We start from the raw sequence: 21,704 nt of genomic DNA, 5'->3' as shown, positions 1-21,704 counted from the left end.
GCCCCTTCTCCCAGCTCCTGCAGCCCCACTGCAAATTACTTGATATCCTTCCCATAAATCCCTGTTCTGCTTAAGGTGGCCCTTACCCTTCCTATTACCCAAACCCCTGAATGATACAAACTATAGGATTTTGAAAGTTAGAGACAGGGAGGAAATTCCCAGTGGAGGGAACTTAGAACCCTGAGCACAGGGGGAATGTGGGAGGATTCCACGGAACAGGGAATCCTGTTGCCCCCAGTTGCCTCAATGGAGCAGAGGATGCCAGCCAAGGATCCAGAGGAGATAAGACCAAGGAGATATGGTAGTTAAGTGTGGGCATCACCCAGGCTTGGTGGCAGGATAATTCATTAGGTGTGCATACCAAGGAACACCTGGAGGTAGGAAGAGCAGTAATACATTTGCATTACTCAGAGAAGTAATAATCCAAACTCAGGTGGAGTCTATGGATGCGCAGTGGTGTAGGAGAAATTAAGGGGAAAGGCTCACAAGGAATTGACAAGTGATCGGATGTGGGGAGGCAAAGGAGAAGGGGCATCAAATACAACCTGAGGGTTCGGATGTGGATGCTTGCGAAGATGATGGTGCCAATATCACCAATAGGAAAGCAGGGTAAACTGGTTTGTGAGGGATAAACAGTTCTGTTTCTGTCCCTTTACTTAAATTTCATGCACATTATTGCCAACTTACTATAGAGAGATTCTTCTACAGGAGGTACAGAAATGAGTAAGTCACAGTTCCTGCCCTCGAGTGACGTTTGACTAGGAGAGTAGCTATTAGTGCTCTGGATCCGGAATATTCCACTGGGGTAATGACCCGTACTGCTCCTTAATTGTGGCATCCATCTTAGCATGGATGGAAGCACCCTGAGGGCAGGGACCAAGTCTGATTTTCCTCAGCAGCTCCAGCATCTTGTCTCCTGTACCCAGTATGGGCAGACTCTTAACACATCTGTAATGATGGATGGAAATTCTTCACCTCCGTGAGTTTGCCAAAGGCAACAGAGGACTGTGAGTATTCGCGAGGAGACCTAAAAAGAGGCCTTTATGAACCCACAGTAAGAATTTCAAAACAAATTACTGTGGACTTGCAGATGTCACTATTTCATTTTACCTACATTAGCGGAGGGGGATGGGCCAGAAACAGGAGTCCGGAGATGGCATGGTAATTTCTTACCCAAACTCCTAAGTACCTTCTCTTACTTCTTCAGATTTGAGAGGGGACAGCTAGAAACCCATGAAATTCATCTCTCAGCAAATGGCAGGATTAAGTTTTTTTTTTTAAAAAATCACAAATACAAAGAGTAAGGTTCATACAGACCAACAACAACAACAACAAAAAGACTTTTCCTATGTCTTGCCAATGCAATTCTCCTGCTTCTAGCTCTGAATTATGATCTGGATTTCATGAAGTGGTGATGCATTGTCTAATTGTTTAAATAAAAGAAAGACAGGTGAGATGATAGTATAAAGCTGGGTACGATTTAGGGTAAAAAGAAAATTAAAGAGAAGTAAGTGTGCTCCCACACTCTCCAGTCTGTCCTATGCATTTTGTCCAGGAATACTTACTGTGGTAATAGATCTATACAGTATAACTTTCAAAATTGAAGTCGGCTTGCTCCAAAATATAAAAATGATCAAACTTTAAATTGTTTGTGATTATTAGCAGCAGGGAAGAATTCATTTTAGGTAGGAAAACTTTTAAGAGAGCTCCATAACTTTAGAAAAGCTAAGAGGATTTTACTCAAATTTCCATTTTGAAATCTGCCTTTAGGGGAACATCCCATATGAAACATTTCTGTTAGATACAATAAATCCTCAATTAATCAGGATGCCTCAGGAAGGAGGTGTTCTGATAAATTAAATTTTCAGTTTGGGTAAGGATTAACCAGAAAGCCCCTTTAGCTGGAACATAAGTTGAAATTAAATATATATATATATATATATTGCAAGCTGATATCTTACCTTAAAAATTGCAGTATAGTACATGAAATGAGTCTTTGATGTTGGGGTGCACATAGTGCCTCAGAGTCATCATTCATCCTCATTTTACAGTGCTAAATGTATGGAGGCTTGGGCGGAATCTGCGCCAAGGCAGAGCCATGGGCCAATATAATTTTTTAAAAAATTAATGAAATTCATGTGTTTTCCTGCATTTGTTACTTCTTTTTTCCCCAAAAGAGGGAGATTTCCAGTTAATGAGGGTTCCCGTTACCTATCGTCTAGTTATTCAGTGTTTTACCTGTATATTTTAAAAGGGAAGACTTCTAAAGTATAAAGCAATTCTCAACTTGAGTATTGGTGAAGAGAATGGTGCTTTTATTCACCACATTCTTTACCGAAACACAAATAAGGTAATGAGAAAGTATGTTCTGGAAATGCTGCGATGTGATTCTGCTTCCACTTCAGTGTTTGTGCTGCACCACTCAGAACAGCTCTATGGTCCATGCATTTGATGGAAAATTTTATGGAAGTGGCTGTTTGAGAAATGATACAGTGTAGTTTGGTACCTGGTAGTCAGGGATGCCCTCGTTCCCAAAGCATTCTCTTCCATTCAGTATTCAGTAAACTCTCTGCTTGGAGTCCTCCTCCCCACCCCCACACTACTTCTGGGGCACTTAGCCACAAATCCCTTGATTTGTAATCATTTATGTCCTTATGATCTTTAAACAGGACCAATGGATTAAGAGCAAGAGAGATTTCTTTGAATTCCACAGAATATCTCATACAAAGTTGGCTGTTAATAATGGTTTTTTGAAGGAATGCTATAGGATAAAACCATTTAGAAATATTGTTTCTGTAATGCAGATGTTTACCTGTATGTACTTTAAGAAATTTTTAATGCTATGATTATTCATTTATTGTGTTCTCACCACTTGCCAAGCACATTGTCTGAATCTCACAACCCATTGAGGGAGGCATGATGATCCCCATCTTACAGATAAGGCTGAAAAAGCTCCAAAAGCTTGTCTAAGGTCACAAAGGTAACAGGTGGTGGTGAAATATTTTTTGTGACCTCTTGTACAAATATTGGCTCACAAGATGCCTGCGAAATACCAGCAAGATTAATAAATTACACTTACTTTATTTTCTCATTAATCACTTTCATGGTGAATTACTTTTTCCCCCATGACTTTTTATTTTATAACTCAAGTTCGTACTTTTTGATTCCCTTCAACCATTTCACGCCACCTTCCCCCAGCCTCTGGCAACTACCAACGTGTTCTCTGTGTCTTTGAGTTTATTTTGTTTTGTTTTTAAGCGTCCACATATAAGTGATATCATACAATATTTGTTTTCTCTGTCTGACTTAATTTCACTTAGCATAATGCCCTCAAGTTCCATCCACGTTGTTGTAAATGGCAAGATTTTATTTTTTTATATGGCTGAATAATATTCCATGATACACACACACACACACACACACACACACACACACACACACACATCACCATTTCTTTATTCATTCTTCCATTGATGAACACTTAGGTTATTTCCAGATCTTCGCTTTTGTAAATAATGCCGTAATGAACATGAGGATACACATGTTTTTTGTTACTGTTTTTGGTTTTGTTGGATAAATACCCAGAACTGGAATTGCTGAATCATATCTTATTTCTATTTTTAATTTTTTGAGGACCCTCCACACTATTTTGCACAGTGGCTGCATGAATTTACATTTCTATCAATACTGCACAAGGGTTCCCTTTCTCCACGTCCTCACCAACAATTGCTATTTCTTGTCTTTTTAAAAACAGTCATTCCAACAGGTTGAGGTGAGATCTCATTGTGGTTTTGATTTGCATTTCCCTGATGATGAGTGATCTTGAACATCTTTTCAAGTACCTGTTGGCCATCTGTATGTCTTCTTCGCAAAAATGTGTATTCAGATCTTCTGCCCATTTCTTAATCAGATTGTTGGGGGTTTTTTGCTATTGTTTGAGTTGTATGTGTTCTTTATATATTTTGGATATTAACTTCTCATCAGATATATAATTGGCAAATATTTTCTCCCATTTGGTAGTTGCCTTTCCATTTTGTCAATGGTTTCTCTGGCTGTGCAGAAGCTTTTGAGTTTGATGTGGACCCATTTGTTTATTTTTTCTGTTGTTGTCTTTGCTTTTGGTGTCAAATCCCAAACTTATTGCCAAGGCAGATGTCAAGGAGCTTACTGCCTGTGTTTTCTTATAGGAATTTTATGGTTTCAGGTCTTACATTCAAGTCTTTGATCTAATTTGAGTTAATTTTTGTGTATAATGTAAGATAGTGGTCCAGTTTTACTTGCATGTGGCTATCCAGTTTTCCCAACATCATTTATTGAAGAGACTGTCCTTTCCCCATTGCATATTCTTAGCTTCTTTGTCATAAGTTAATTCACCATATGTGAGTGGCTTTAATGCTAGGCTCTCTATTCTGTTCTATTGATCTGTATGTCTGTTTTTTGTGCCAGTACTGTTGTGATTAAAATAGCTTTGTAATATATTTCCTAATCAGGGAGCATGATGCCTCCAGCTTTGTTCTTATTTCTCAGGCTTGCTTTGAGTATTCAGGGTCTTTTTGTGGTTCCATACAGATTTTAGGGTTGTATTTTTTTTCCATAAAAAATGTTACTGGAATTTCAATAGGAGTTGCATTGAATCTTTAGATTGCTTTGGGTTGTATGGACATCTGAACAATATTAGTTCCTCCAATCCATAAGCACGTGATGTTTTTCCATTTATTTGTTGTCTTCCTCAACTTCTTTCATCAATGTCTTATAGTGTTCAGTATACAGAAGTTTTACCTCCTTGGCTAAATTTATTCCTTGGTATTTTATTCATTTTGATCCAATTGTAGTAGGATTGTTTTCTTAATTTCTCTTTCCGATAGTTTGTTATCAGTGTATGGAAATGCAACAGATTTCTGCATATCGATTTTGTATCCTGCAACTCTACTGAATTCATTTATTAGGTTTTTTTGGTGGCATCTAAGGTTTTCTACGTAAAATGTCATCTGCAAATAGTTACAGTTTTACTATCTCCCTTCAAAATTGAATGACTTTTATTTCTTTTTCTTGCCTAATTGCCTGGCTAGGACTTCTAATACTATGCTGAATAAAAGTGGTAAGAGTGGACATCCATGTGTTGTTCTTGATCTTAGAGGAAAAGCTTTAGCTTTTCACCTTTAAGTATGATGTTAACTGTGGACTTGTCATGTATGGCCTTTATTATATTGAGGTATGTTCCCTCTATACATACTTTGTTGGGGGTTTTTATCATAAATGGATGTTGAATTTTGTCAAATGTTTTTTTCTGCATCCATTGTGATGATCATATGATGGTTACCCTTTATTTTGTAAATGTAATGTATCACACTGATTAAGTTACATATGTTGAACTATCCTTTTATTCCTGGAATAAGTCCCATTGAATAAATATAAAAAGTCCCTTTTAATATATTGTTGAATTAAGTTTGCTAATATTTTGTTGAAAAAATTTTTTAAATCTATGTTCATCAGGGATATTGGCTTATAATTTTCTCTTTCTGTGACATCGTTGTCTTGTTTTGGTATCAAGGTAACATAGACCCCATAAAATGAGTTTGGAAGCGTTCCCTCCTCTTCTATTTTTTGGAGGAGTTTGAGAAGGATTGGTATAAATTCTTCTTTGAATGTTTGGTAGAATTCACCAGTGAATCCATCTGGTTCTGGACTTTTGTTTGTTGGAAGATTTTGATTACTGGTTTAATGCTTCCTAGTAATTAGTCTGTTCAGATCGTCCATTTCATCATGACAGAGATTCAGAAGATTGTATGTTTCTAGGAATTTTTTCATTTCTCTCAGTTGTCCTATTGGTTGGTATTTAATTATTCATAGTAGTCTCTTATGAGTCTTTGTATTTCTGTTGTTACTTCTACTTTTTCATCTCTGATATTATTTATTTGAGTTCACATTGAATTCTTAACAGAGTTCCTGATTCTCCTCCACCTCACTCTGATTTTATTAAACACTTCTGATGTCTGCAGCGGACCAGGGCCTTGTGGGGGGAGGATGTGGGAGGGGGTGTGATACCTTCACCCATATGGGCTCAGGCTGGAGGGAAGTACAAGTTCACCAACGTGGCCCTCCAAGCCAAACTGGCTGAGGAATTAGTTTTCTAATGCTGCTGTAGCAAATTACCACAATGTCAGGGGCTTAAACAGCGCAGATTTATTACCCTACAGTTTCGTAAGTCAGAAATCCAATGTAGGTCTCATTAGGCTAAATTCAAGGTATTGGCAGAGCTGTGTTACCTTTTGTAGGTTATAGGAGACAATTCGTTTCCTTAATTGTCCAATTTCTAGAGGCTGCCCACATTCCTTAGCTTGTGGTCCCTTCCCCATCCTCAAATCCACCTCAAAACCTGTCTCTCTATATATCAAGCCTCACCTAAGGCCGAGGCTAACTTAAGTTTTTTCCGAGCTACCCTTGAATACCACTTAAACCTGATTTCACCAATACACACATATTTCCAGTGTGATTTGCCTTAAACCCTGAAATCTCTAAATTTCTATTATTCATAGGTTGATTCTCAAGATCAAGGAGAAAGCAAGTTGCAGTCCATTAAACCACCTTTCCTAACCAGTTAATGTAAGTGGGAGAAAAAAAAATGTGTTGTTATTGAAGAAATTGGTCTAAAACCTGTACTAATTTTTAAACACCAAAGCAACCTAAAAGTAGATACTGCTGTTTAATCCAAATGATTGTAGTAGATGCCACATGTCCTCTCCAAAGCCCAGTTGCAGCTTCATTGGACAGATACCCTTCTTCCCTACATGCTGTTGTCTTCCTATGTCAAGTGAGGGCAAGGCAGAGTTCTAGAGAGTTAATCCCCCCAAGAAATCCAACCAAAAGGGAGGTGCATCTGTAAATGGATATCCCCAGCTTCTTTAACTCTTTGTGGTTCTACATGGAGGGCCCCAGCAGGATTGAGCCCCTGTTGCTCATAGCAGTGACCCACTGGTTACTTTCCTCTCTTTCCCATCTCACATCCCTATTCCCTCCCTGTGCTTCCAGAAACACCTACTCATTTAGTCTGCTAGAACTGCCATAACAATAGGTGACTTGAACAACAGAAACTTATTTTCTCACAGCTTTGGGGACTAGAAGTCTGATATCATGATGCCCACAGGGAGGGTCTCTCTTGAGGCTCCTTTCCTTGGCTTGCAGATGGCCACCTTCTCTGCATGTCCTCACGTGGCCTTTTCTCTGCTCTCTCTTCCTCTTCTTACAAGGAGACCAGTTGTATTGGATTAGGGCCCCACCCTTATGACCTCATCTAACATTAATTACTACTTTAAAGGACCTCTCTCCAAATACAGTCACATTGGGGGTTAGGACTTTATCATATGAATTTAGGGGGGATATTTAGTCAGAAACATCTACCAAATAAATTACTTTCACTCAAATCCTTATTCAGGGTATGAGCCCAAAATAAGAAAGCCATATGCCGGGGTGCCTGGGTGGCTCAATTGGTTAAGTGACTGCCTTTGGCTCAGGTCATGATCCCGGAGTCCTGGGATCGAGTCCCACATCGGGCTCCTGGCTCAGCGGGGAGCCTGCTTCTCCCTCTGACCCTATCCCCGCTCATGCTGTTTCCCCCTCTCTCAAATAAATAAATAAATAAATAAAATCTTAAAAAAAAAAGAAAGTCATATGCCGATTTGCCTTAGACCCTGAAAAAAGTTGTTATAAAGAATAACACACACACACACACACACACACACACACACACACCCCCATCTGGCTTGACAAAACAGGCATTCCTGCAGTCAGAGAATGCCACTGAGCATCCCAAGCCAGATTCCATGTAGACTTGGATTGCACAACGCAAGAATAAAAGTCGTGTGTGTGTGAGGATTCTCCTTAAAAGAATGTACCTCTGGATTCATGGCATTTTGCTTTTTCTACATCAATCCCTTTAACTATGCTATTTACTATTGTTCTGCATGAAGGCAGGTTGGGTGCACAACTAATCTTGACTGATGGGAGGAAATTCAAGAGACAGATTTCTCGGGGCGGGGGTGTCTCATCTCAGGAAGGCCTCATGCGATGTATTTGTTGGGCACATATCTAAAACAGTTTCATGGTAGACTTTTCAGGGTCCTTCCATTATGACTCATCTTCACCTGGAGGGTCACCGTGGTACGCCCCTGAGCCAGGATACTTTCCCAACCTGTGGGCTGAGCAAACCTCATATCTTGCACCTCTCGCACATGCATAAACTAGGATTTTTCAAATACGTGCAGATGCTGTGGTGATGACTAAAACACAAGTTCATTGTGCAGAGCTCCCGAATTCATTGTAACTTTCAGTCATGTGGTTGTCTAATCAAAGGATATTTAAACTGCTACCACTTATACATGAAGATACTCAAAAGATTATGTAAAACGGGACCCTCTTACTCACAATTTTGGAGTCATTGTCCTAATCTGTAACAGAGACATTTCTAACTCAGCTGCCCCTCCATGGATGGGGTCTAAGAAGAACGTCTGTATTCCACTGCCCGTTTACAGCCCTTTGTCTGTCGGAGAGTTCCCTTAACCAGAATTGCCCATGCCTGGGTCTTCTGTTCTAGCTAACCTGCTCTTCTATTTCCTTTTGTTTGTCTTGCTCTCTTCTTCTGCCAATACTTTTGCTTCTCTTCAGGTAGGCTTTCCTCCTCACCCTGATCAATACTTTCTACATTCTTTAATCCCTTCTTTTAATCACCAGTTCTTGGAAAAGCCTTCTTAACCCCATCCACAAGTATTTCTATCAGGTCTGAAGAACTTTACCCAAATGCAGAGATGGAGCATTTAGACCAGGAGAAGAATCACTCAAATCTACACTGATTCTTAAAGGTTGGCGGCACACAGTGTAGCAGATGCAGCTGGTATCCAGTCACATCCCTTTGGAATACAGCATGGCCCTGCCCACAGGCCTGGCTTCCGACTGCCAACATTTGCAGTGCTTTGCCTTCAGGCTCTCTCTGGCCAGCCGTGTCTGTTCTACCCCAGCGCAGGGCAGGGAAGAAGTGCGAGGACGTTAACACCATCCCAAGTTCCATCAGCCAATGACTGATGGGAATTCATTGACAAATACCCAGCTCCCTCACCCCTCTGGAGGGATAACTGAGGTGTGCATCCTACACTGGCTCCCAGAGTTCTCTGGGTGATAAAGCCCCAGACATCCACAGTGGTCACCTGGTTCCTAACAAATCTCATATTGTCTTTTTCCCTTGTCTTGTCCCACTCCCCTGCTCCCTAATGCTGTTTTGTGTGCTCTCTTCCCAACAATCTTCTTACACTGCAATCCTTGTCCCTATCTTACCAGGAAACCCAAATTAGGATGCCCTGGGACATTCTCTGCCCTAATACATTTTAAACCACCTATTTCTAGATTAAAGAAAAAGATAATTTGGCTGTCATCAAGTCCTGCTTGGATTTGTAATTTCATTACCTGGAGTTGACGCTTAAGTATCTATGACCTGGACAAGTAACTTAATGTCGTTGTGCCTCAGTTCCCTGATTGTAGAATAAGGGTTGGACTGGAGCAGTGATTTTCAAAGTGTAGGGTTCCTCTGAAATAACTTTAAACATTCTCCAGACAAAAGCGAAATCTGAAGATGAAAAGGCACTCATAGAATCATTTAAGTTAAATTGCAAAATTTCAGGAAAGGGAGAAGAATACACTGTTGGGTATTGGGAGACAATTCTCCATGGGTCTCTCGTGTTTCTGCTCATGTCACAAACAGAGGCCTTGACAACCTTTATTTCAGACTGCCTTTTCTTCTTTGTATAGCAGAGAGCCTTTGGAAATAAAGGCAGTGTCTCCCAACATCCAGTGGCAGGTTTGTTTACCATCCAGTATAATAAAGATAATGCTTCCCTCCAGTACCATGGTTGAGCAGATTAGTTAGCTTGTAGCCCATTATAAGAATTCGAGTTCCCTGCACTTTGGGTTTCTAGGCACTGATGAACACCCACTGCCTACATAGCTTCTCTGGACCAGTTGGAGTTAACCCCAAATTACTTGAGAGGCAAGGGGAACCAAAGCAGAGATGAAATTCATGTCATTTGTTATCTGGGAGTATGAAATCCCTTTGTCTCTGATCCAGGAAGTTCATGTCTTCCGCCAGCATTCATGAAGCTATAGCATAACTTTTTAGCTAACAAGTTGGGTAAAACTTCAGACTCCTCACCATACTTAACATGTGGAAAATGCTACTGAATCTTGTATTGTTGGTGTTACCAATGAAATGTGGGCTGATAGAATGTTTGTACAATACAATGATTACCATTGTCCAACAACAGAATCTAAAGTAGAATCCGAGAGTACAGACCCAAAATTCTGAAATAATTGGCTTAAAGTCAGAGATCAGTAAAATCTTTACATTTCTAATAGACCAGTGTATGGATTGGTGATTTCTCTAGTTTGATTTTTTTATATGTTTTTTTCAGGCAGATAAAAGGGATATTTATCACTTTATAAAACTCTCACCACAGACATATTTGGAGAAGAAAATTGTAACTGCTTAGAACTCAAATAACACACCACAAATAACCTCATAAAAAATATAGCAATGTCTGTATATCGAGTGATAGAAAAACCATTTGCATAAAAATTATTGCCAATACGTATGCAAGCAATGTATTTGCATAACAAGCCCTGGCTGTTAACAAAAAGGCAACTTTGACAACTTTATTAAAGAATTGTCTTCCCATTGCAAACTCTTCAGTTATTTACAGTGATAAATGGGGTGAATTCCAGAATTTACTTTTCATATTGAAGTTCACTGGTTATATTGAAGAGAGGCATCAGTGCATGTAAATACTTGAAGTGAGACAGAGAATTACCATTGTGTAATAGAAGCATCTTTAACTAAAACTCTCCAATATAGCATGACTGTGCTGTTTGCATGTCTTGGGGATATTTTTAAAGAACTAAATTTGGCAACGCGAGGCCCCTATGTTACCATGCCTAAAATTACAGTTAAAATGTCAGCAGTGAAACTGAAAGCTAATGTTTGTACTCAACATGCAAAACAAAGTAAATTAGACTATTTAGAAACCTCAAATTACCATCTGACAAAGAGCTGTGCTACTGTGTCTGATTTTTAAAATATTAATACAGTTTTATATTGTTCGTGGTTAGGTTTGAAAAGTATTTCCCGCTCCGTGATAATTAAAATTGTCTTACTATTTCTCTGTTCCCTTACTATTCATCATATTTCTGAATTAGCTTAATTGATATGTGTCCTAGATGGCAAGAAAGCCATTTTTTAAAACGTGTACCATTTGGAACTAGTTGTGTTTGTCAATTTTAACTGTTTTGTCCTGTACAACTAGAAGCAGGGGAGAGGGGCAAAAGACTGCACCTGACATCCTTGAATCCCAATTCCTAAGTTTTGTATTCATGTTATTGTTCTCGATGATTTACTTTATAAGTACATGTTATGGATTTGAATGTGTAAAATAAATTTATGTTAACAAAATGCCATATTTTCTGTTGTGCACACTAGAGCTTTACCTAAGATTTTATTTTTGTGAGAAGATTTGAGGGGTAAAGAATTTTGAAAATCACTAGACTAATTGGTTTTCAGTTTCTTTTATTCCTAAAGGCTTTATTCCTCTAAACTGAATTTAAAACCAACTTTTCTATTTTTCAAAATTATTGAAACAGAACACTGAAATGCTATCCAAATTAGACATACACACCCCCACACACATATTCTTGTCTCACTGTCCCAGCATTTCCTTCTCTGGTGCAATCCAATTGCCTTCTCTAGTCATTGTCTGAATCAGATGTGCCAACTTTTCTGATTATTTGGTTTTTAAGTCCTCATTTGTCTTCCCTCAAGCTGGTTGCTTTTGGTCTCATTCATGGCTCATCTATACTTTTGCAAAAAGATGGATGGAATAATTTACATATAACAACAAAAATGGAAAGCAGGTCATTTTGGTATTTTGTCAACTCTGATAAAAATCTTTTAGTGGAGTAAATATTTAGACTTATTGGCTGGGACAATATTTTAGTTTTTTATGCTGCCATATGAAAATGTCTGTACAGTGAAAGATTCTGGAGAAAACCTTGTATCACACAATTGAAATATTCTTTATTTCAGATTATGGTGTTGTGTCTCAGGCTATGTATTTGTTCTCTTACTGGGTGACAAATTACTGCATAATTTAGCATATGAAGCAACATACACATGTGATCTCACATTTTCTATGGATCTGACTTCCTGGTGCAGTTTAGCAGGATGCTTCTGTCAAGGTCTTTCATGAGGTTACAGTCATGCTATTGTTCAGGGCTGTGGTCTCATCTGAAGGCTCTACTAGGGGATGGAGGCTTTGCTTCCACACTGACGAGTATGGTTGTTGGCAGGATTCAGTTCCACACAGGATGTTGGACAGAGGGTCTAAGTTCCTCATTGGCTGTTGGCTGGATCCTCCCGCAGTTTTTTTCCACATGGGCCTCTCCATACGTCAGTTTACAACAAGGCATCTGCCTCCTGTCAGTGTGAGCAGGAGAAAGACCAAGAGGGGGGCTCAAAACAGAAGCCACAGCCCTTTTATGACCTAATATCAAAAGTGACATCCTGTGGCTTTTTCCATATTCTGTTTATTAGAAGCAAGTGACTGGGTCCAGCCCATACTCAAGGGGAAGGGTATTGCACAAGGGCATTACCCCAGGAGGTGTGGATCACTGGAGGTCCTCTCTGAGCCAGCTGACCACAGGGTGCTCTGCAGAAACCTCATGTCTCTCCCACGACCTGAGTGAGCCCAAATCACACAATGAGTAGGTCTATGTGACCGACATCACTCTGTTTCTGAAATTGAAAGGAAATGACAGCTTCCCCGCCCTTATGTGGCCAGCATTTTGTAACCGTCCAATTCAGAACATGGGGATGTTGGTGGCAGGGGTGGACAGCACACTCACTCCCATCACCACGGACACAGTTTCACAGTGTGCCCATCCAAGAACAGGAATGGGCCAGCCAGACTTCTCCATGAGAACCACAGGACACACCACACAGGCCCAGCATGCTTCTCTCCTTCTGTACTCATACCTTATCTCTACCTGTCAGATTGTTACCACGCCTCACTGCATATAAAGTGACTTTTTAAGGTTAAAAGAATTCCTTCCCCGAGTTGGGGTTGACATACAGCAGGTATACTGCAACTGAGCCTTTGCTGCCCTGACTAGCTGCTGCGGCAGTTTCTGGAAACTGCTAATTGGCGTGTGCCCAGATTTCAGTACTGTGCTTGCTTCAGCTGCTACTCAAAGTAGGAGCCAACGGTGCCAAAGTCTCTGCACGGCCCACATCCCTGCATTACTCATAGTGGGAGCCGCACGGAGAGCCACCTGACTGGAAGCTTGATTCCCTGTCAGCTACCACTGCTGATAAAAAAGAAACTGCATGATGGCTTAAGTAAAGCTCTGGATATATGCATGAAAAAATGTATATTTACATGGAGAAAACCATGTATGAAGAGTTAACTCATATTCTGAAATGCAGAGTAGACAAGAGGAGATGGTGATCTCAAATTGAAGACAAAGTGGAGTGTCACTCCTCTTGAGAAACACCCAAGGAAGATGATCTAGAACAATGAGCAAGGAAAGCTCTAGTTTTCATCAATTAGTATTATAACTCAAAATATATATGGTTCATTCCAAGTGCAGATCATGTTTGGCTAAAAGTTCTATTAGGGGTAGAGTCTTGCCTAGCCTTGACGGAACCTAACTACTGGAACATTCCGAGCTCTGTAGGAATGCTAGGGATTGCTGTGGCAATAGCAATTTGATTCCCTGAGACTTCAGCTGCCCCACCTCTCCTCAGTACAGATTGCAGAGGGAGGAAGGAGTTATGCCAAGAGCTATTTTAAGGCTCTGTACATTAACTGAAGAGGCATACCTATTTTTAGCCCAAATGTATAGACTTTCATTACCTTAACCCTAAAACTGAAGATGAGGGCAAGTTGGTGGCCCTTCCTTTTCCATCTTAAGCATTCTTTTTAAGTCTTTAGAAATCATTCTTGACCTAGAATATAATGAATTCTGAAATATGGTAATTATCCGTTTATAATGCCAACAATTGGCAGCACATCCTTGATCAGATCCTCAATACGAATCCTCAGAGCTACTAGAATTCTTCCCCAAGCAGCTCTTGAAACATGCATTATTTTTTACTTACAAACTTTGACAGTACAGAGGAGACACCCAACTCTCCTGTTCCCGTGCCATAAGCTCAGGGGATTTGTCTTCCACTTTGAATGAAGGCTGGCTTGACACAAGCTCAAGGAAAAAGCTTAGAGGTAAAACCAAAGAGAGAATTAAAGAGCAGATCCATGATAAAGGGAGTCAGGACATCCAGAAGACAGACACAGAGTTGGGATGGGCTACTGGCCTCTGGGTTGCTTCCTTTATGCCTAAAAATGATTCCTAAGTGTCTCTATTTTCTATCATCAAATTATAAAATATTAATAATATTTAAATTTACATTTAATGCAACTATATTCCTTTTTAAGTAAATGTGATACACCAAACTTCAAATGTTCAGAATTGGCAAGATGAAGAATTATTAATTTTTTAACTGACATTTCTGACTTAAATAATTTTTAGGGTAGTCTGTTATTATGTGTTTATATCTATTGTACTATTTCCCATCAAATGTCTTCCACTCAATATTTCCGGAGATCTTTCTTTCCATGGAAACCTATCTTAATGTGACTTTATGATGGAGATCAATGGATAGTTTACAATATGGACGTTTGCTCTATAAGCTATTGAAGTAAAATTTATCTGCTCCATAGTGTAAAAGAGGCATGGAAAAGCACGTGCACTCCACTGTTTATCACAAGTTAATATTGTGAAATACCACCGGGCTCCTGGGATCCCTTTCCTCAGGAGGTGCCAAGACCCTCCATTTAGGGCCAATCAAATGGAGCTCTAGATCACTTCTAGATTGTCCCTAGAGCCCAAAGGAGTGCAAGAGCACCCACTTTGCCCACCAGCAGAGGATACCATGGACAGCACGAGCAGATGGCCAAACCCAATGTGACCCTGAGAAGCTTGAGGCGAGACTCCATGGCAACCCATGGCCGTCTGGCTCGACCAAGGAAGATGGACATCCCTGGAGTACCAGCCAGGATAGATGTCATCACCCAGGGAGGTCCCCTGTCTCTTCCCCCATCCTGCCCCTGTGCCCTAACACTACGTACGTAGAACGACCTCAGGAAAAGTGTTATGTGCATATGTTTGTGTGTTTGAGGGGACACTGAAGTCACTACTGTTAAGTTTCCATCACCAGGGAGCAGAGAGAGGATTGTACTCCCCAAGGAGAAGAGTTGTAGATGAATTAAGGTTCCCTTGGGTTCTTGGATGTGGGTGTTTTACCGGCAGTTCCTGTAGACTTCTACATGAAGCTCAAGTTATCAGTTTCCCAACTTTCTAAAATAACCCAAAACTAATTCCAAAAGGACATTTTCATGTTTGCTCAGAAAATGCTCGTCATGTACGCTGCAGTGGTACTTTATTTTTAACAGTTTTATTGAGGTATTATGCTTGACATTTTGTAAAATACACCTGTTTAAACTATACAATTTGATGAGTTTTGACACACTTATACACCGAAGAAACCATCAACATCATCAAGAAAAGCCAACACATCCATCATGGACAGCAGTTCTTAATTATTCAACAGCTACAATGGCTAGAAACAGTAGGCTGAATAATGGACCCCGAGACTACCTTTACCTTACATGGAAAAAAGGGTCTTTTGCAGATGTGATTAAATTAAGGGTCTTGAGATGGGGAGACTATCCTGGATTATCCAGGTGAGCTTTAAATGCAATCACATGCGCTCTTTCAATAGGGAGGCAGAGGGCGATTTGGGCAGACAGAAGAGAAGGCCAGGTGACAGAAGCAGAGTCAGAGAGAGGATGCTCTATGCTGGCTTTGGAGAGGAAGGAAGGGACCAAGAGCCAAGGAATGCAGAGAATGAAGCTCTAGATGATGCAAAAGGGAAGGAAACATTCTCTCCTGGAGCCACCAAGAGGGAACTCAGTGCCACTGACAGTGTGGTTTCAGCCCCGTAAAACTCAGTCCACCTTACTGGCCTCCAGAACTGAAAGACGGTGCATTTCTGTTACTTCAAACCCCTAAGTTCGTGGTAATTATTGCAGCATCCATGGGAAACGAGTGCACGAATCTTTTGACTCAGATTGGATCTGAAGATAGAATGGAACAAAGACATGGTTGTAAGCTCCCTTGAGATATCCCCGTGGTCTTTCTCGGCTCCAACATGCTCTGATTACCTCAATCACCAACAACTCCCTTTCCTGGAATTTCCAGGAATTTCAAGGAATCTACTACATAAGTCTGTTTTTAAAAATTAGATGTCTTATAAACCTTACCCCCCCCCCATTTTTTTTTAAACTAAAGGAATCTCACATCATCCTATGGCCACAACCCAGACATAATTATCTTTTTGGTATCTTTCCTTCCAGGCTTTTTTTTCCAAATGCACTTTTACTTTCCTAGTTTTTTTTTTTTTTTTTATTGCCCATACAGTTTTTCACAGCTTGTTTTACTCAATAATATTTTCTCCATGTCCCATTATAATTTTTATAGTCACTGCATGCGACGTACAATGTGCCCCTAGCAAGCATGCCAGAATCCAGCTGCTGGACTTTTTCTGACTTTTTCGTAGAAAGTCTTTAGTAATTGTCTTCCTGTATATTTTTCCATATTTAGGAATATTTTACAAGTAGGGTTATTGGAGCAAAGGAAATGAATCTTTTTTTTTAACCTTTATACGCATTTCTAAATTCCTTTTAAGAAATACAATACAGGAGATGCCTGGGTGACTCAGTCAGTTAAACATCTACCTTCAGCTCAGGTCATGATCCCAGGGTCCTGGGATGGAGCCCCGCGTCGGGCTCCCTGGTCAGCGGGGAGCCTGCTTCTCCCTCTGCCTGCCGCTCCCCCTGCTTGTGCTTGCTTTCTGTCAAGTAAATAAATAAAATCTTAAAAAAAAAAAAAAAGAAATACAGTAGAGTAACAGCGAAAGTACAAATTTCACTACATCCTGATCAGAATTGGGTAATATATATATTTTTAATTCAATTTAAAAAGTGAAAATTGTGGCTACTTTGTTGTTTTCAGTTACATAATTTCAATTACAAGTGAGAATCACTGGTGGGGATCATATTTTGATCATTAATTCTATTTCCCTGATCACAAATGATCTGCTTGTGTTCTTTTGCATTTGGCTATCAAGGTTTAATGTTATTATTTACGCATATGACCTCTTTAGCTAATAAATATGTTGAGCATTTTTCTACCAAATTTGTCCTAGTCTACAGATTTTCATTAATGTGCTAAATATTTATTTAGTCATATGTTTCCTTTATGACTTGCTGTGCCACCTCAGTGCTTCGGAAACTATTCCTCTTCAGGGTCTTGAAAAATATTTTATTTATTTTATAAATAAGGTTCTTCTGTGTTTAGCTGTTGGAATTTTCTGACACTGCAGATAAAATCTGAAGTAAATGAAAACACATATTCTTCCTCGGACTGTAATCCCGGTTCCCTCCCTCGCCCCATCTCGTTGGGCCTCCACCAGTCACATTGCTCCTCACTTCCTCCACTTCTTTGAGCAGAAAGTGGGACAATTTTGTGGCAGGCAAAGCGAAGGGATTATGGTGGCACCTCCCTTACTCTGGCCTCCTTTGTGATCTCTGAGAAAACAGAGCCGCTCACCTCAGCCAAGTTATACCAGAAACCATTTGGCAGCTCTGATGCACCAAGCCTCAAAATGGCCTTCTGCTTTGGCATTATGAAAATGTCTGCTGTCTGCTGTGGGCATCACCCTCGTGGACCTGCTGCCTCAGGGCCGGGTGCCCCTTTCACTTGAGAGAAATATACTGTCACAATGTCTTCCTGAGGCCCTTCAGATGTCTCAGGACTTTCCTATCGCTCTCTTTTTCCTGCCTGTCTATCATTTGGGCTGCCTGGAACTTTATGCATCCCTAAGTGTGGAGACCACCCCCCCAGCCCCGGTCAATTAAATTCTCACCGACTATTCTTCACTGAAGAGCCTTTAAAAAAAAATAGACAGCCATTTCTCTGAGAGAGTTTAATTATGATCCTGCCCTACAGCAGCAAGATGAATTAGATGGCATCTCAAATTCTTTCCAAAGGAGCAACTGGGGGACCTCTAAAGCCATTTGTCTAGACTGGAAATGAGGGAAAATCCTAGTTGTCTTAAAGTGGAGAAAGTCCACAGAGTTACGTTTTTCAAAATTTTACTTAGTTAATCTCGGGAAATGGACTCCTACTTTTGAAGCTCTGATAATGCTCAGTCTCAGGCCACTGGTCACCCGAGCCTATATATCAAGATTTTCTGAATTTCCGGGGACAGCATGCCCCTCCCCCATGCAAAGATGCCTGGAGTTGGCAGGGATGAAGTTTTCCAGAGCTATGGAAACCACTTCTACAAGAGACAGACATGAGTCCTAGACCTCAGGAGAAACACGATTTTCATTTGCTATTAATTTTTCATCCTTCTTGACCACTTTTGCCCCAGAAATTTCAAACCTTATCAGTCTTTCACCATTCACTCTGTACCATATTCACTGCAGAAGGAAATGAGACCACTATTCTCTCACATTATAAAAAGTACTTTAGCCTGTTTATATCATGTCTTTGTTTAGATTCCAGTAAACTAAGGTTGTGTTTTGTTTTGTTTATTAAGACTTGAGTAGAGAATCTAACCACCTACTTTAAACATAGTCCTACATTTATTTTATGAATGTTATTCTTTTCTTGACAAGAGGGGTTTGGTATCTTAAGATGTCTTTCCATCCTGTATTATTATCCATTGAGCTAAAAATCATGCTTTACTTTTTAAAAAAATTTTTTTATTGTTGTACATTACATCATTAGTTTTTGATATAGTGTTCCATGATTCATTGTTTGTGCATAACACCCAGTGCTCCACGCAGAATGTGCCCTCTTTAATACCCATCACCAGGCTAACCCATCCCCCCACCCCCCTCCCCTCTAGAACCCTCAGTTTGTTTTTCAGAGTCCATCATCTCTCATGGTTCATCTCCCCCTCCTATTTACCCCCCTTCATTCTTCCCCTCCTGCTATCTTCTTCTTCTTTTTTTTTTACTTAACATATATTGCATTATTTGTTTCAGAGGTACAGATCTGTGATTCAACAGTCTTGCACAATTCACACATGCTTTACTTTTGTTAATGCATCTGCAAGAAGAAGTAAATGTTTTCTCCTTGAAAACCTAAATAATTTCATTTAGGTGACTTAATTGACAAACAATATATCTCTATGATTGATAAATAATAAAAAAAAAATACAACAGCGAAATGAAGATACATAATGAAGATTCCTAACCAAGGAAACAATGCTTTTATTTGAATAAAGGTTATATCGAGAGAGGGTCAGCCCTAAACAACGCGGACAGGTGTGTCTTATTTAATAAGTGGTGTCTGGATAAGTGTTTTGCAGTTTGGGGGGGAAACCTACTTAGTTCCCATAGCACAGATTGGTAATTTCCCTCCAGATCCATTCCCTTCTTCCTCTTTACTAATAGACCCCCTGAGCTTTAGAAGAGCACCTCCATTGACACCTGCTCTGCTCCCCAGTTCCCTGGCAAGTAGGTAAATCATACAACTTTCTCTACCCAGAAAACTGCATGCTTTTGGTTCTCTCTCCCTTCCCATAGGCCGGAATTCAGACTTGCTGGTGGCAAATCAGCGGTGGCCACAGGAGAAGAAAACAGCATGGGGACTAGCGTGATTGGAAGGAAGAAGCCTGGGTCCCAGGGTCCCTGCGTGATCTCAGGGAGCAGAGCCTCCTATCCTGACTGGCCCTGGACCTTTGACAACAGTTGATCATCACATAAGAGACTAATTATCAAATTGAATGAACAATTGAATATTTAAAACGGAGGTAAAGACAAAACATACGAAATAGTCAAAGGAGAGGAAATATGAATACCTCTTGAACATATGAAACAATGCTCAATTTACTCCTAATAGGAAAAAGCAAATTAAAATAGCATTTTTAAACCTCTCAGATTGGCAAATAATTAATACAAAGTGATAAAACAAAAACAGTAAACTTCAAGTAAATAAAAAGGGAGGGGTGCAAATAAAAAAATCATACAGAAAAATAAATATTTATTGAAGACAACAAGCCAACATTTCCATATATTCATGGGCAATATTGCCAATATTATGGTGGAATATGTACATTCCAGCAATGTTATGAGGAAATCGGGTACAAATCTTATGGAGAATCATAAAATTGTTTTTTTGCTAGCCTTTGTCAATCTACTCAGTGAAATGATTCAAAATATAACAAATGTATACATGAAGATATTCATAGCGATATCATTAATAATAGTGAAAAATTAAAGTCAAGATGCCCACAGAAGGGAGATGGTTATTATGCAACCAGTCAGTCGAATAGTGTAATCATTTCAGATGATGCTTATGAAAACTGCAACACACGACAAGAGGATTGCTATATTTTTTTAAGTGGAAAAAGCAAAAGTCAAAACTGCATATACATTAATTTTGCTATTGCATTTTCTATGCCTACGTCAGGTTCTGTATCTTCAGCCCAGATCTGTCTCTTCAGCATAATGCTGAATTTCTGATGGCTATCTCTACCTGTCTACTCCTTATCCTTCTCCAATAAATCTTCCATGCTTCTGCCAAATTAATTCATCCACTATTTATTCAACAAATATTTATTGAGTGCTAATCACTAGCTAGGAATAGTTCCAGAAGCTCGGGATATGCCACTGAACAAAACAAAGAGCGCTGATCTCACAGGGATTATGTTCTTGTCAGGGGAGACAAACAATAAAAATAAGTCAATAACTATACAGTATGTTAGAAGGTGGTTAGTGCTGGGGAAAAAAAAGAAAAAGGAAAATAGAGCACTGCAAGGTGGTTGGGATGGGGACAGCTCGCAGGGTGACATAGGAGCTCATTGAGAAGGGAGATTTAATCAAACACTAAAAGGAAAGGATGCAGGGAGCTGAGTGGTTATTTGAGGCAAGAACCTTCCAAGCGGAGGGGCCAGCTGGAGCTAAAGCTCAGGGGAGGGCTGCGTGTGCACCATGTTGAAGGCCCAGCGGCCACTGTGATGGATCAGATTGGTTGGGGGACGTGGTGAGAGGTGGGCCAGATCGTGGGGGCCCCTGTGAGGATCACAGCTCTGGTCTCAGTGAGACCCGGCGGCACCATGGGGTCTGAGCCGTGAGGCGCATCCTCTGAACCGGCTTTTAGAAGAGTTCCCCTCCTGGGCTGGGAATGGAAAGAAGGGGCAATGGGAGAAGCAAACCCCAATTTAGGGGACTCTTCCAGTCATCGGGTGAAAGGTGAGAGGATGGGAAGAAGTGATAGTATCTGTTGAAAGTAGGGCTACAGGATTTCCTGACAAGGCATGAGAATGGAAGAGAAAAGCCGGGGTGCCTCCAAGCCCTGGGCTTGATCAACTCAACAGATATAACTGCGTCATCTGCAATGAAGGAGTGGAGGTTGAAATGTCTGCGGGACCTCCAAGTGTTGGTGCTGAACAGGAAACGTAGCATAGAAGACACTGCCATTGCTGTAGAGTTGTATGATGTTAAGTTGCTCACTTCCTTTGCAGTTGTTCCCTTATTTTA

At 40.2% G+C, this 21,704-nt stretch overlaps 1 long non-coding RNA gene across 1 annotated transcript; it reads left to right on the top strand.

Annotated features, from left to right (window-relative positions):
• Window positions 1-259: 259 nt before the first annotated feature.
• LOC141373533 (uncharacterized) lies at window positions 260-20,080 on the top strand. The gene is made up of 3 exons (XR_012379604.1): window positions 260-377; window positions 900-1,007; window positions 19,749-20,080. It is a non-coding gene; the product is annotated as an uncharacterized lncRNA (long non-coding RNA).
• The last annotated feature ends 1,624 nt before the right edge of the window (window positions 20,081-21,704 follow it).

The sequence above is a fragment of the Callorhinus ursinus genome, unplaced genomic scaffold (genome assembly GCF_003265705.2).
Source record: "Callorhinus ursinus isolate GAN/ISIS: 27379988/994484 unplaced genomic scaffold, GSC_fseal_2.0 scaffold10, whole genome shotgun sequence".
Taxonomy (NCBI): Eukaryota; Metazoa; Chordata; class Mammalia; order Carnivora; family Otariidae; genus Callorhinus; species Callorhinus ursinus.
This window is presented reverse-complemented; position numbering and strand designations above follow the sequence as displayed.